The 13,035-nt window shown below is 40.3% G+C and overlaps 1 protein-coding gene across 1 annotated transcript in view; it reads left to right on the top strand.

Moving 5' to 3' along the window:
• The first annotated feature begins 393 nt into the window (after window positions 1-393).
• The window catches only part of LOC140268816 (uncharacterized), an 83,327-nt gene continuing 70,685 nt past the window's right edge, over window positions 394-13,035 (top strand). Inside the window, exon 1 of the mRNA XM_072363801.1 lies at window positions 394-523. The gene's annotated coding sequence lies outside the window, so the exon portion shown is untranslated. The remainder of the gene's footprint in view (window positions 524-13,035) is intronic.

The following is a 13,035-nucleotide window of genomic DNA, read 5'->3' as shown; positions in this document are numbered from 1 at the left end:
TTTCAGTGTAAAATGTTGCTCATACATGGTTAGTATGTAGGGACTCCAGTCACTGGTGCATACAGATGGATTTTAGTATCAGCTTCAATTTATTACACAAAAGTGAGTTTGGTGATAGTTTATATGCGGTTCCATTTTGATTTCATGTTTTCTTCCTTTTTGATTTTGTAGCATTTGAGATTCATTATTGTCATTTAGCCAAAATCGTTCGTTGTCGAATCTTTTTTTTTTTTTTTTGATAATCTGTAGCTCGATCAAGTTAAAGCTAATTTTTACGGCGGTACCTGAACGCATCAGCAGCCTTTGCTGTCTCCAGATTCAGAGGACTCCGTTCTTTTTTGATCCCGGCTCCTGATTGGCTGATCCCGTTTGAAAAGGGGCGGGGCCCGTGTCTGTGTCCTGGCACCAGCCTTCTCCGCAAGCAGCGAAAGGTGGAGAGAATTTCCCCATCACACACTTTGACTCTCTCACCCACGTACACACTTATACACACTCAGCGAGAGAAACGGGACGCATCCCAAAGGTGAGTGGTTAATTTAACAATTTAAGTCATATATACGACGTGTCATCGCGTGATTGTCGGTCTTTTCGGGGATCTTCGCGCTGCGCCATGCTCGCGTGCTTTAATAAATTAGTGTCACATATACAGCGTGATTTGGGTCTCGCGCTGCAGTAGTATTGATGTAGGCCTATATTTAGCTTATCATATTGTCGGATTGGAGATTGGACATTTGCTGTTCGCGGTGTTTCCCATCACAATGGAAGAGGGTAGTGGGCGTGTGAGGAGGAGAGAGGAGGGGGGTGGGGGGTGGGGTCGCTCTGTCTCTCATGCAGAGGTCCGTGGATCCATGTCTCTTTGTTATGGTGGTGATGCCGCAGTCGGGATGGTGCACCACTCCTGCTGAAAAATCTCCACGCTGTAGTAATACAGAGATGCTCCTCTGATAATCCTGCATTGTTTCAGAGTGCCCTGTAGCAATGAGTGTAGAATCTATAGAGGCTTCAAATAATCCTATGTGGGACTACAATAAACTATAGATTAGAATTTGTGGTGTTCTCTACAGTGGTTCATGGTGCACTTTTTAGACAAACGGCTACATGTCCTGCACAGTCAAAGCCCTCTTATGTAAAGGTCTTTTCTGATGTTCCAACAGTTATAAGAGGAGTCTCATGGTTTAAAGAGTGTAAGCCGGCCATTATCCACCACCACCACTATAGCTGCATAGACACAGTCACAGACACACGTACTGCATCCTCTTTGTGGATTAGTATACCTACATATTGTTTGCTCATATTTTTCCTGCGTGTTTCACATGTGCAACTCAAAAGTCTGCGTTTGATCGTGATAAATACACGATTGACTCATTAATCACTGGATATCACCAGAGCCTGAACACACTGTTGGAATTCTATTGGATGATTAACCTCTTAATTTTACTTTTGAAGTGAACGTGGTTGTAAACCATCTTATCATCTGTCCTGCATGCGATTGTTGTAGTGTGAGTGTTATCTTTGAGGGCCAGACACGTGGCTGCGATGTTATGTAAAAGTGGGCATATTCTGGAGTCTCATATGTCATTCAGACACGCTCGGCCTCTTTGAAAAGATGTCCCTGGATCTAGTCTTTGGGTCTGGACAACAAATTGTGCATTCACAATGCCTCTGTCAAGCACCATGATTCATTCCTAGGACTAACGATGACGAGCTATTTCACCAACAATTGCCTTGGAATTTTCAGGGTTTCCTCTTCAGTCCCATGTGACCTTTTCGGATGTCTTACTTTGTCCTGCCAGCAGAGGTATAAACGCAAAGAAACCCAGAAAAATATTGTTTGCAAAGCGAAAGTGGCTTAATTGATTTATTTTATCTTAATTTGTCAAATTGATCAAATTGATTGTTTCTTGTCATTTGTTTTTAACATACTGCACTGAGCATAGAAGGGTTTGTTTTAGGTGTGTTACTCGTTTGAAAGAAACATTTCATAACTGGGACATATTGAATTACGACAGTGTTATTATGTCACAAAAACATTATTTTAGTTGCTCCGTCCTCTTTTAGTTACATGTCAGAGTTCTTTAGTGAGACACTGAACACTAATGGGATCATAAGTTATCCCCTTTAGATAAATAAATGCTGAGTTAGCGTGGTCAGTAGCTGTTTTCAGGTTGACTGCCCTCCAGATGTCTTTAGTAAAGGACAGAGGCTGTTTGTTTTTAGCATTTTGGTGAGTGTTATCCTGCATACTGGTGTTTTCCTGTTGATAAAGACCAAAGCACTGCCAACCGATCCGTCACAAATTGATGACAGTAGATGCCTTCACTCTGTCTGTTTAGTTTCGAAACATTAAGAAGAATCACTTTTTAATTTGTACAGAATAAGCCACATTCATGCTTGTTATTTTTTCCCTCTCAAAGACGTCTACGGCCTCTTATTTTGGGGTCCTGTTGCTCAGAACTCAAATCTGCCAGGATGAGTGGTTTGGGGCAGTTTCTGTACTGACATTTTCTATGCTTGAAAATGTCATCTGATGGTTGGCCACTGAACTGTCTGTACTTCGGTGACTGTGGTTGACAGCTAAATAATTCACGAAATTCGCCTTGAAGTATTACTTAAGACACCTTGTGACCTGTACAGCATGTATCCAAATATATCCGACCTAGTGTGCAGTAGAGCAAAGGGATTGTAGGCGTTGCAATATGACAGTGCTGACTTAATCAGGATTTTTATGGATGGAAACTTTATACTGTACCACCAAACCCCACAATTTAATCTTATCTGAGAACTCTTCGCATGTTTATTCATTGCACAATGACACAACACAGATAAAGCCGTAGATTTCCGAGTTTGGTATTAGCAGAAAGAAGATCCATTCTTCGGCTCTCTGACCTCTGACCTTCAATGATCCTGCCAAAGAGTACACTGAAACTCAGTTTCAGTAGGAGACACCAAAGTGGAGAAAAGCTGGATGAGAAATCACAGAATAAACTTAATGCACATGAATAAATGCATTCTCCAGTGACACTTGAACATGTTGACTGAAGAGCCAGGGGATTAAACCACCGACATTTTGATTTGTGGATGACCGCTCCTTCTCCCGGGCCACGACCTTTGTGCCTCTCCTACCAGCAAAAAGGGATAGCGTTGTGTCGACTATCCCACAATGCACTTCATCTCATGGAGCTCAGCAGACAGTGACGTCAGAAATCCAGAGAAATGGAAGGCAATTGATGATGCCTCAGACTAGAATATGGAAGCTGGATGGATTATCAGTGATGTTCTTATGCATGACCTCTGTAACGCCATCATTTCTGTTTTAGGGATTGGTAAAATGACAGGCAATCCTCCCTCAGATTACAGCAGCCAAGCAGGCTGGAAGCCAAGCAGTCATTCAACCAGGTATAGCCAACATTTTCAGTTAATTGTGTAGCGGTTTGGTTAGGTAAGAGAGCAGGTTCTCAACTAAGAGCAAAGCTGGAGGTTCAATCCCCAGCCCATCCATTCCCTTAAGTGTTCTCGGGCTACACAATTAGCCCTAAATTGCTTCTGATAGCAAATACCTTGCATGGCTGCTCTGCCGTTATGGGTGGGTAAGCGTATTTCTGAGAATCTTTGAGCGAGAAAACACGTGCAGTTGCTTTGAGGAAAGTACCTAACGTTAAAAGGAGCAAGACAGGTGTAGAGCATTTACCATTTTTTCATTTGTTGTAGTTTTTTATTCAGTCAGCTCGCGACACAGACAAGTCAGCGATGAAGCACGTCGAGCTTTGACTACATAAGTCATTTTACAGTACATAACAATGTCAGTGACGATCAGTCGTTACTGTATGAAATCTATGAGACGAGTAGTCTTCCAGTAAGTTCACAAGTCAGCCATGCAGAGAAAGTGCAGTCGAGATATGAGAGAAGAGTGGTGAAGAGCCCAGAGGCAATGTCAGAGCCTCAATAGTGCTTTGTAAAATGTAGGATTATAAGGTTTAACTTTTCTGCTGTTGTTACGTAAAAAATGAAAACCTAATGTAGTATTAAGAAAGAGTATAGTGTGAACTTAATGGGTTTTGCATGATTGTGACATTTTACAGAGCCCTAAACTAATGAGGAATAAAAAAGATGGCTGCGTAAGAAATTACGAGATGTAACTGATGATCAGTAGTACAGTATTCACAGTTTACTAAGCTGCTGATAAAGTCTGAATTATTATTATTATTACGGTTGTCACAGTTTGATCTAACGTAGCAAATTCATATTTCAGATTCATTATCTGAAAATCAACAGAAGTACAAAAGGATTGAAGTGAGATGTCTGAAAATGCTAACTAACTGTGTCCTTTCTATCTTACAGCTGGACCAAAGCAGAAAAAATTTCAATAGGTCCAAGCTCTAAAGCAGCCCTCGTCATAATCTTGACAGTGGATGACTTGTGTGTGTGTGATGTGTAAAGGAATGCTGGCTGTGAACAACTCGGAGAATAAGAGTATTTTTATGCTGGTGTGCGTTGGAATTTTGCCAGCAAAGTAATTATCTCACCCCTGCTTGCTAGTGAAACACTGTGGGTTAATTCTGCATTCAAGCTGCATCATTGTTTTTCTTCCTCTGTGTGTGTGTGTGTGTGAGAGAGGATTGTCAGGTCAGCCTCACACTGTGCTGATGAAAACAGGGATGGTACTTGTTGCACCAGTCAGTTTTAAGAATTCTTGGGAAGCATATTAGCGTGTTCAATAAGCAATGGTAATTTTGATTAGTAATTTAGTACTTAAAAGGATTGTGTGAGGCCTGAGTTATCCATTAGAAGCTATTTGTTGCCCCGGTGAGGCAGGATGTCAGAACAAATGCAAGCACTGTAAAAGTAACATATTAATATGCAGTATTTGGGAGTATAGGGGTTCTGTTAAAATCTTAATGGTAATAAACCTTTGTCATCATAAGCCACTAATGTGGATGTTGGTCAAGCATCTGTGGGTAAGGTACTGAACCCCACATTGCTTTCTGACTGCAGGAACCTCCCATAGTTCTAACAAGCACCTGCTGTTGGCCCCGGGGCCAACATAAGAAGAAGAGGAAGCAGTGGCAGACTCCAGCAGTTGCAAATGAACAAACTGCCTGCTGAAAGGGAATAGAGACGAGCTGAAGTTAGTGAGAAGGAAACACAGTAATTATACACAATAGTAGAAGCACCACCTCTGAAATGACAAACAGAGAGACAAAACTCGAGTAAATGTTGGTGTTGTTTTTCTTCGCCAGAGACAGCTTTGGGCCAGTAAATGACTGAAATGCGATGCAGAACTTTTGTTCTGGACTGTTAACTGCTCGCATTGTTAACATTGTGGATGCAGCTCATTGCCAGAACTGTTGAATGCACAAGGTTGGCTTGATGTATGTGTACTGACCCGGCGCTGTTTGGTATGTGTGAATCAACAAAGGTTAACAATGGCAGGTTAATGAGCATGCCTTTATTTCGGCGATCGATAAGGCCGAAGCCATCAGTGAAAATGGCTTCAGCGTTAACATGATTGCTCCCATGTTTGTGGTAAAAACTATGCTGATCATATGGTGTAAACTTTATCCATGTGAAGTTAACTGTGTTCCTGTGTCCGGCCCGCATGATGTCAGTAATAAGATCGAAATTAGCGTATGCCAGTCTTATTGTTAGTTGTTTGTTAGCTGTTCTCCTTTATCAATTTTTTATATAAAATTAAAGGAACCAGCAGTAATCAACAGGCAACGGAGCCGATTCATTTTCAAGCTGCTGTCAAGATTTGTAAATGAATAAATTTGTCTTAAACAGCAATGGGAACAAATACACTGTCTGCTCTCTTGTGGTGATACATTTTGAATTCCAAAGTGAAAAAGAAAAGTCAAAATCTACCTTTAACAGTACTGTCACTGGTCCAGAAAAAAAACAAAACTATGATATTGGTTGAGCACAAGAATGTAGCAACGGCATCTGCTGTTTGGGGAAAAAAAAAAACTTGAACACATAAGTCATAGAGCCCTTGTAAATTGTATAGTCTGGTTTGGAAGGCTAACAAAAACACATTCAGTATTCCAGTGCACATGTTAATGCTTGTGTGGTACAAATGCATTTCTTCATCCCTCAATGAATGTGGAAGTTGTTTGTTACATCACAGTTTGATTTCTAGAGATCGTATTGGTTTTCCCAGTTGGGCTTTTAGCGGGTTTTAATCACCAGTGCTATTGCTGAGGACTTTGAGCTCATGCTGAATGTTTACCCAGAAGCTTCAATATGGATTATTAGGTGACTAGATGCCTTGCTCCAAATGGTGGAGCTGGTAGAACAAGTTGGTGTTATCAATGCAATAAAGTCAGAATTAAGAAGAAATCAATAATTGTTGTCGAGTTTATGACATCTCGTAAATATTCGGGGGAAAGAAAGACTTAATCTGGCGACAACTATAGCAATAGTGCATTTATTAATCCCAGTTGTCTCTGGTGAAAGTTTGTAAAACTACCAGGTGAAAAGTGATGCGGGTGTTGGTGGTGATCCTCTAACTCTCCATCACTGGGTTTTTTTGCAGAAAATCAATCCATCAATCCACTCCTGTAATTTCAATTCTTTGAGTTGCTGCTTAGCTCTGCAGTGCAGTGTTGCTTCTTTTAAAAATGAATCCACAGTTTGTTACTCACTAGAGCTTGTGTTACTTCAGTCCAGTAAGTATGTGCACATATAGTCTGTAACAACTGTATTAGACTGTTGACTTGTCTCTTTAACCCACCAAGCCTAAATCTGCTTCTCTGAGGTGGTGCTTACTCCTGTATTTCCTGTAAGTCATGGAGCGAGAGGCGGGTACACTCTGGACAGGTCGTCAGTCCATCACAGGGCCACACAGAGACAAACAACCACACACGCTCACACTCACTCCTAAGGACAATTTAGAGTTAACCTAACATGCATGTTTTTGGACAGTGGGAGGAAGCCGGAGTACCCAGAGAGAACCCACGCATACACGGGGAGAACATGCAAACTCCACACAGAAAGCCCCAGGTGCTAACCACCACACCACCGTGCAGCCGCCTTACCCACTCCAGGCTGCCATTTTAATCTGACAGCCAGCTAGCTTGCTGTCAGACACACAACTAGACGATAGGGCATTTTAGTAGGCCGATTACAGTATTTGGCACAAGGTAAATACTAAGCTGGGACTTCAGGGAGGCCTGATGTCAAATCTGCCATAAAGGTATTGAACAGGAAACTGATGAAAACCATAATAAATTAGTTTTCAGACATTTAGCAGGTTTTAAGCGACTATTGCTCAACACATAACAATTTTTGGTGCATTCTCAGAATTTTGCGACAAGATTTCCTCTTTTTCTTTTTAAATTTTGACCAAGACAAATACTCAAAGGGACATTTTAGCTTGAATCAATGAATACATAAATTGGCTAAACTGAAACTTCAGAGAAAACAACAAAGGTCATTCTCTCCTGCAGAGCGAAGAGGCGGAGATTCATATTAGACATGACATCATGTTGCGCAGCAGGGCATGGGAGTTTGGTAAATAATGTGTTTCTTTCTCATCTTTATCGTCCTCTTCCTGAAAGCTTCCATCAGTGTGAGCGTAATTTTAAGCAAGCAAAGGTCATTGCTGTCCCACTGATTGCAGGGCTGAGATTGAAATTGGACTTGACATCAGACGAAACAGCAGAATGAGGGATGGGTAAGCATGAAATGTCCCCTCCAATGACTTCTTTGATACTTTGAAATGCCTGCCCTCGGCACAGAATGCTAACAAGAGTTATTTTCTTTAGCTTTAAAAGTAGAATTACTGTTCACCTCGTTATTATTCTTCAGTATATTTCGGTTCACTGTATTTGGCCAATTGAAATGTACCATGTGGTGCTTCTCAAACGAAGGACCGTTGAGTAAAAATGGAGAGAAGAAGGTACAATGTGCTTTACTGCCTCGCAACATTTTTGATGAATGTTTTCGGCTTTGCAGTTACTGAACCTCCCGCCTCGCCGTACAGTTTTTCTCTGCTGGGAATCTGCATACATGAGAAGCCCGGCTGTTGTGCCAGCAGCACCAATCACAAACACAATCGCAACACAGTGTGAACGTTACTGAGTGCTTACAAAAAGAAACATCTGGGAGATCTGAGTATGATCGCATTCAGAGATGGGAAAGTTTTTGTCATTTTATTTCGACTGTTTCATTGCATTCACACAGGCTCTTGTGGGTTGGGTGTTTTTCCTCCATTTCATCTTCGCTGTGCTGGCTTGAATTCCTTGATCACTCTGACGACAAATATGCACAAGCCCCAAACACATCACACAGCCACATTTGACAGATTTGCGCAGTTAGTAACTGGGCTTGTTGATGTGCTGACTGTCTGCTGACTGTCTGCTTTCTCTTATACTCTAATGCTGTAGATGTGTGTTTACATGTTAGTGTGAGTGTGTGTGTGTGTGTGTGTGTGTGTGTGTGTGTGTGTGTGTGTATTGGCTGGCACAGTGTGTTGTCAGCAGTAATCTAAACTGCTGCTCATCAGAGTCACATTGTGCACGTATGTGTGTGGGTGTGCCGGAGTCTGTGACCGTCAAGAGACAGCGAGGAGCTGCTGAGTCACCATGGCGACTGGCTGGGCAGCCATGACAGACAGATTTGTTAACATGGTAGATGCCGTGATTCTGAAAGCATCACTAAGTTGCATGTTTAGTTTAACAGTTTCTTCTGTTTCCCCTTTGTCCTAAATGCTTACTCAATGAGGTAGATTCCTGTTATTCTTGTAGTTATTATTGTAAGAAATATTAACAATATTTTACCTTTTTTTTTTTTTACCATGTCTTTGTTGCTGTAGGTTTTTAATCATAATTTGTCGACAGGAGAAAAGCAAGGGAGAACTTTTTCAACATGATGTCGGTTTGACTGACGAAGGTATCGCTTTCAGAGTTGGCATTTGTAAACCCGCTAATGGACTCCAGGACCCATTTCAGCTGTCTAGATTGTTGGTTCCTAAATAAATTAGGGTAGTTATTTATCCTCTGGCTCTGCCAGACTTGTAATAGTTGACTTTGATCAACACATTGGAAGAAGCGATCCATCCTTTTGGGAAGTGTTCTTTTTTGTCATTAAACCACACAGATTCATTTGACTGTCATTCAAAGTGTGAGCCTGTGGGTGACAGAATAGTTTCCTTGGACTGTTTTGGTTGCAGTCTGCAACTTCATCACCAAATACAAGTAAATCAGGTAGAAACATGAAAATTACTCAGATTTTTCTGGTCAATTAAATGTTTTATTTATTTTTTAATTTCATCTGCAAAATCCACTTCATTTTCAGCTTTGCAGTCTGCATGAATCTGCTTCTTCTGCACCTTGTCAATAAACCAAGGTTCAGTTTTACTTAACTGGTGCTTTTTAAACTTTTTCCCAATGTTGCTTACTTTTTTTTTTCAAAACAATTTTCAGACATTAAATTTGATGGTGCATTGGAAGGTCACTGAGCATGCTTCCTATGTGTACTATGCAGCCAACAAACGTGGGTGTATATTCCACTTTCACCACTAGATCAGAGCGTAGCATCCAGTGGGTAGGTCGGCTGATACGCTGTTTAATCGGTGTGCAGACTTCGCTCATTTCTCGCACCATCGGTGCAGCAATGGTTCAGGCCCACTGATGTTTTGTCACTTACATTGAGTCAAACATTGCTTCGATTCTGTGTGGGATCTGCAGCAACTGTGTGTTAATGGTAGCGTCGGGCCATTGATCAATTTACTGTGCATTTTTTGTCTAATTCAGGGTTTTTGCCTAATTACATGTTTAATGGTAAAATCTGGTTCAATACTGCTTTTGTACAGGTTCATCTTTACACAACGCTCGCAATACATACTGTGTCCATCCAGATGGTATTAATCGACTTGTTTACTTTAGGTCTTTCTCTGAAGATCACCAGGCTACAAACAACCGAACACATACATGTGCATTATTCCTGACAATCGCTCCCTGTTACTCTCACTTGAACTGTGTTTGAACTTTTTAGAAGGCTGGACAATAGAAGAGATATTTACACTCCTGTGCACTTGCTCTCCTTCAATTAACTCATAGCTGTGGAGAGAGAGTCAAATGCGGCTGCGTCAAAGATGTGCTTCTCTTTCTGCTGGACCACACGGCTGGATGCATGCTGTTTGGTCAAGATTATACTGAGCAAAGGAAAAAAATCCTCATGCAATCAAGTAACAGATCATTTGGCCATGCTAACCCCATAACAATAGTATACAAATATCATAATATAAAGCAGAACATATCATTAAAATGCACATGAGTAGTTAAAAGTGGTTATACACAGTGGCGATTTGTTGTCTTATCCAAGTAGAAATTTATGAAAGAAGATGGAGATGATTCTTATTGGAATTTTAGCCACCAACAAGCACCATGAATGCAGGAAGGTTTCTCCCCAGGCCCGCTGACCTCTCTGATCCCTGCTCTTAAATCATTAGTATGGACTTTGTTATTGTTCTGTGAGTCATCAATGAGCTCCACTGCCCCGCAGCGGAGCTGCAAAGTTATCTTGTAACTCACTGTTTTTATGCTTTGTCATGGCATGATAATGACTTTTATTGTGTTTGTGCCAAACTCTGCCCTGTTTTCACTTCAGCTTGCAATTGTAGTTTTTTTTTTTTTTTTCTTTGCAGGGTGAATGGTAATTGTGTAACTACGACCACTTTGTAACTGATAGTTTTCTCAATTTCACATGCTTGAATACATCGACTAATCTTTTACTCAAAAGTCAGCCGTGAATGTCAAGGTCACATCTTGCCGTTTTATCAGTACCACCAAAACACTCACTCCTCCTGAAAGCCTGCTGTCATAGCTGCTGTGAAATGACATTGTTAACCAACAATTTGGCATCATTTGCTTTTATTCTCATTACAGCTCAATGGGACACACATTGTAGCATATTTAGAACAAGCATAAATGTGGAACCCAGACAGCACAAACACAGACAGAATTCCCTGTGCACAGGGACAATTATTTTTTTTTATTTAATTAAAATTTATGTGTGAAATCTTTCCATTTCCATTTACAGATCCACAGAACCAACAAAGCCCTCAGTGTTCAGGATATTAAGTAATGAAATTGAGGTTATAGTTGGATTTTATGCTTAACATGGTTTAGTTTCATAGATTTAGAAGAAAAAAAATCCTCACAGAAAAGCTGCCATCGCTGGTTTGCCCACAAAGTGACAATAATAAGACGATATTTAATTTAAGTGGTCAATAATATCACCCACCAAATCTCTTTTGTATCATGATGGTCCAGCGGCATGCCTGGTCTTTGTATTCGTAGCCCTGCACGTGTTGTGGTGGGTGAGGTGATTACGTAGCAGATGGATTTAGATGTGGCGGAGGCTTCAGCAGAGGATTGTGGGCACAAAGATAGTTTTTAATCCTTTGCAAAGCAACAGCTGTTTTATCCAACAACCCATCACCATCATTGTATTCATCATCATCATGAAAATCATCCTTCTTTTCCCTCTTTTCATACACGCAGATACACGTGCAACCTTTTTGTTTACCACCAGTTGCAGTAGAATATATGTCGACTTCGAGTGATCATGATCTTAAAATTGCACAAACTACAATCTTGAATTTATAGGTTTTTGTACTTTTGTACTTCTGTTTTTTTCCTCCCTTACACCACTGCCCTGCTACATCTGTACAGTGTAATCGATTAGAATTGCATTTGGTGGTTTATCTCTTCCTACACCACATCCTAATGTGAGTAATATTTGTTGTAGTGACCACAAAATGAAAACTAATGACTGCTTGAAAAGATAAAGTAGACAATCGCTGGGTGACAGCTTTGGTTAGATCACATAAAGATTATATGAACCCTTTGGAAAGAAATGTTCTTTTTGATTAAAAAATGTATTCCAACGGGGTGCACAGGAACTCAGAAAACAAAAAATAAGCGGACCGAAACCAGATTACTGAAAGTCAACATTGGGAACATTCTAGGGTGGTGTAATGCCAGTTACCCCTCCTTTGTTGAGTCACACCGTAGCCTCAGTATAAGACCCAGTGAGATTTTTACTTTTGTCAGTTGCTTTTTTTCTGGAAAAATGATATTGTCTAAGATTCATCACAAATAACTAAAACTATCATCTGCAAAGAATTGATTCAAGAATTAATCATGAAAAATAATGACAACAGCTTCACTTTTGAATCTCTAAAAACCTGCACAAGGGGAAGTAAAGTACTTACCTCTGATGGTAATCAGACAGTGCTGGATAATCTGGTTGATTAGAACTGAGTAACTTGTGAAACTGGTATGTCCCATTTTGTATTAACTTAGAGGAAGATGTTTTACCTCAATCCTAGAAAGATTCCAGGGAGTGTTTTTAGATCCTAAATTAGATTTGAAATATTTTTCTTGTTCCTCTTTTTTTCATCTTCCATTTTTTTAAAGAGAGCAATAGTCTTGATTCTGAATTGCAGCATACATGTAATTATTTCACTCAGCCTGCGCTGCTTAAACACATACGGACAGTGACAGACTAAGTCAAATTGACCCTAAGAAGGTCATTTGTACTATCTTGCTTGACTCCACTACTTATTTTGGTATAATTGAACACAAACTTTTTAAAGAAGAGTATTTCCACATGGTGTCTGTGTGTGACTAATAGAATGCAGCGTGTGCATTTCAAAGACAGACTTTTTACTATAAGACGATTTCACTGTGGGCCTCCCCAGAGAAGCTGTGTAGGTTCTCTGCTTCTTCAATTCTTGCCAATAACCTACCACTTTTGTTAAAAAGTTGTACATCATAAGGTATGCAGATAATTCCACATTGTAGTGTTTAACAATATATTGCAAAATCAAATTGGATTGGAAAATTAAATGGAAGGGGTATAGTTTTTTGGTTCAAAGCACGCATTGAGTCTATCTCTCAATGGAGGTCGATGGAAAATAACTTTTTAGATGTTGTCTCACATGGTCTTATAGAATAACTGTCACAGTGGTGAGTGAGGCAAGGAAAGTTTATTTGTAGAGCACATTTCTGAGAATTGCAAAGTGAGTAT

This window comes from Leuresthes tenuis, unplaced genomic scaffold, assembly GCF_036924035.1.
Source record: "Leuresthes tenuis unplaced genomic scaffold, fLeuTen1.0.hap1 SCAF_14, whole genome shotgun sequence".
Taxonomy (NCBI): Eukaryota; Metazoa; Chordata; class Actinopteri; order Atheriniformes; family Atherinopsidae; genus Leuresthes; species Leuresthes tenuis.
Note: the sequence above shows the minus strand (reverse complement) of the source record. Positions and strands in the feature narration are given on the sequence as shown.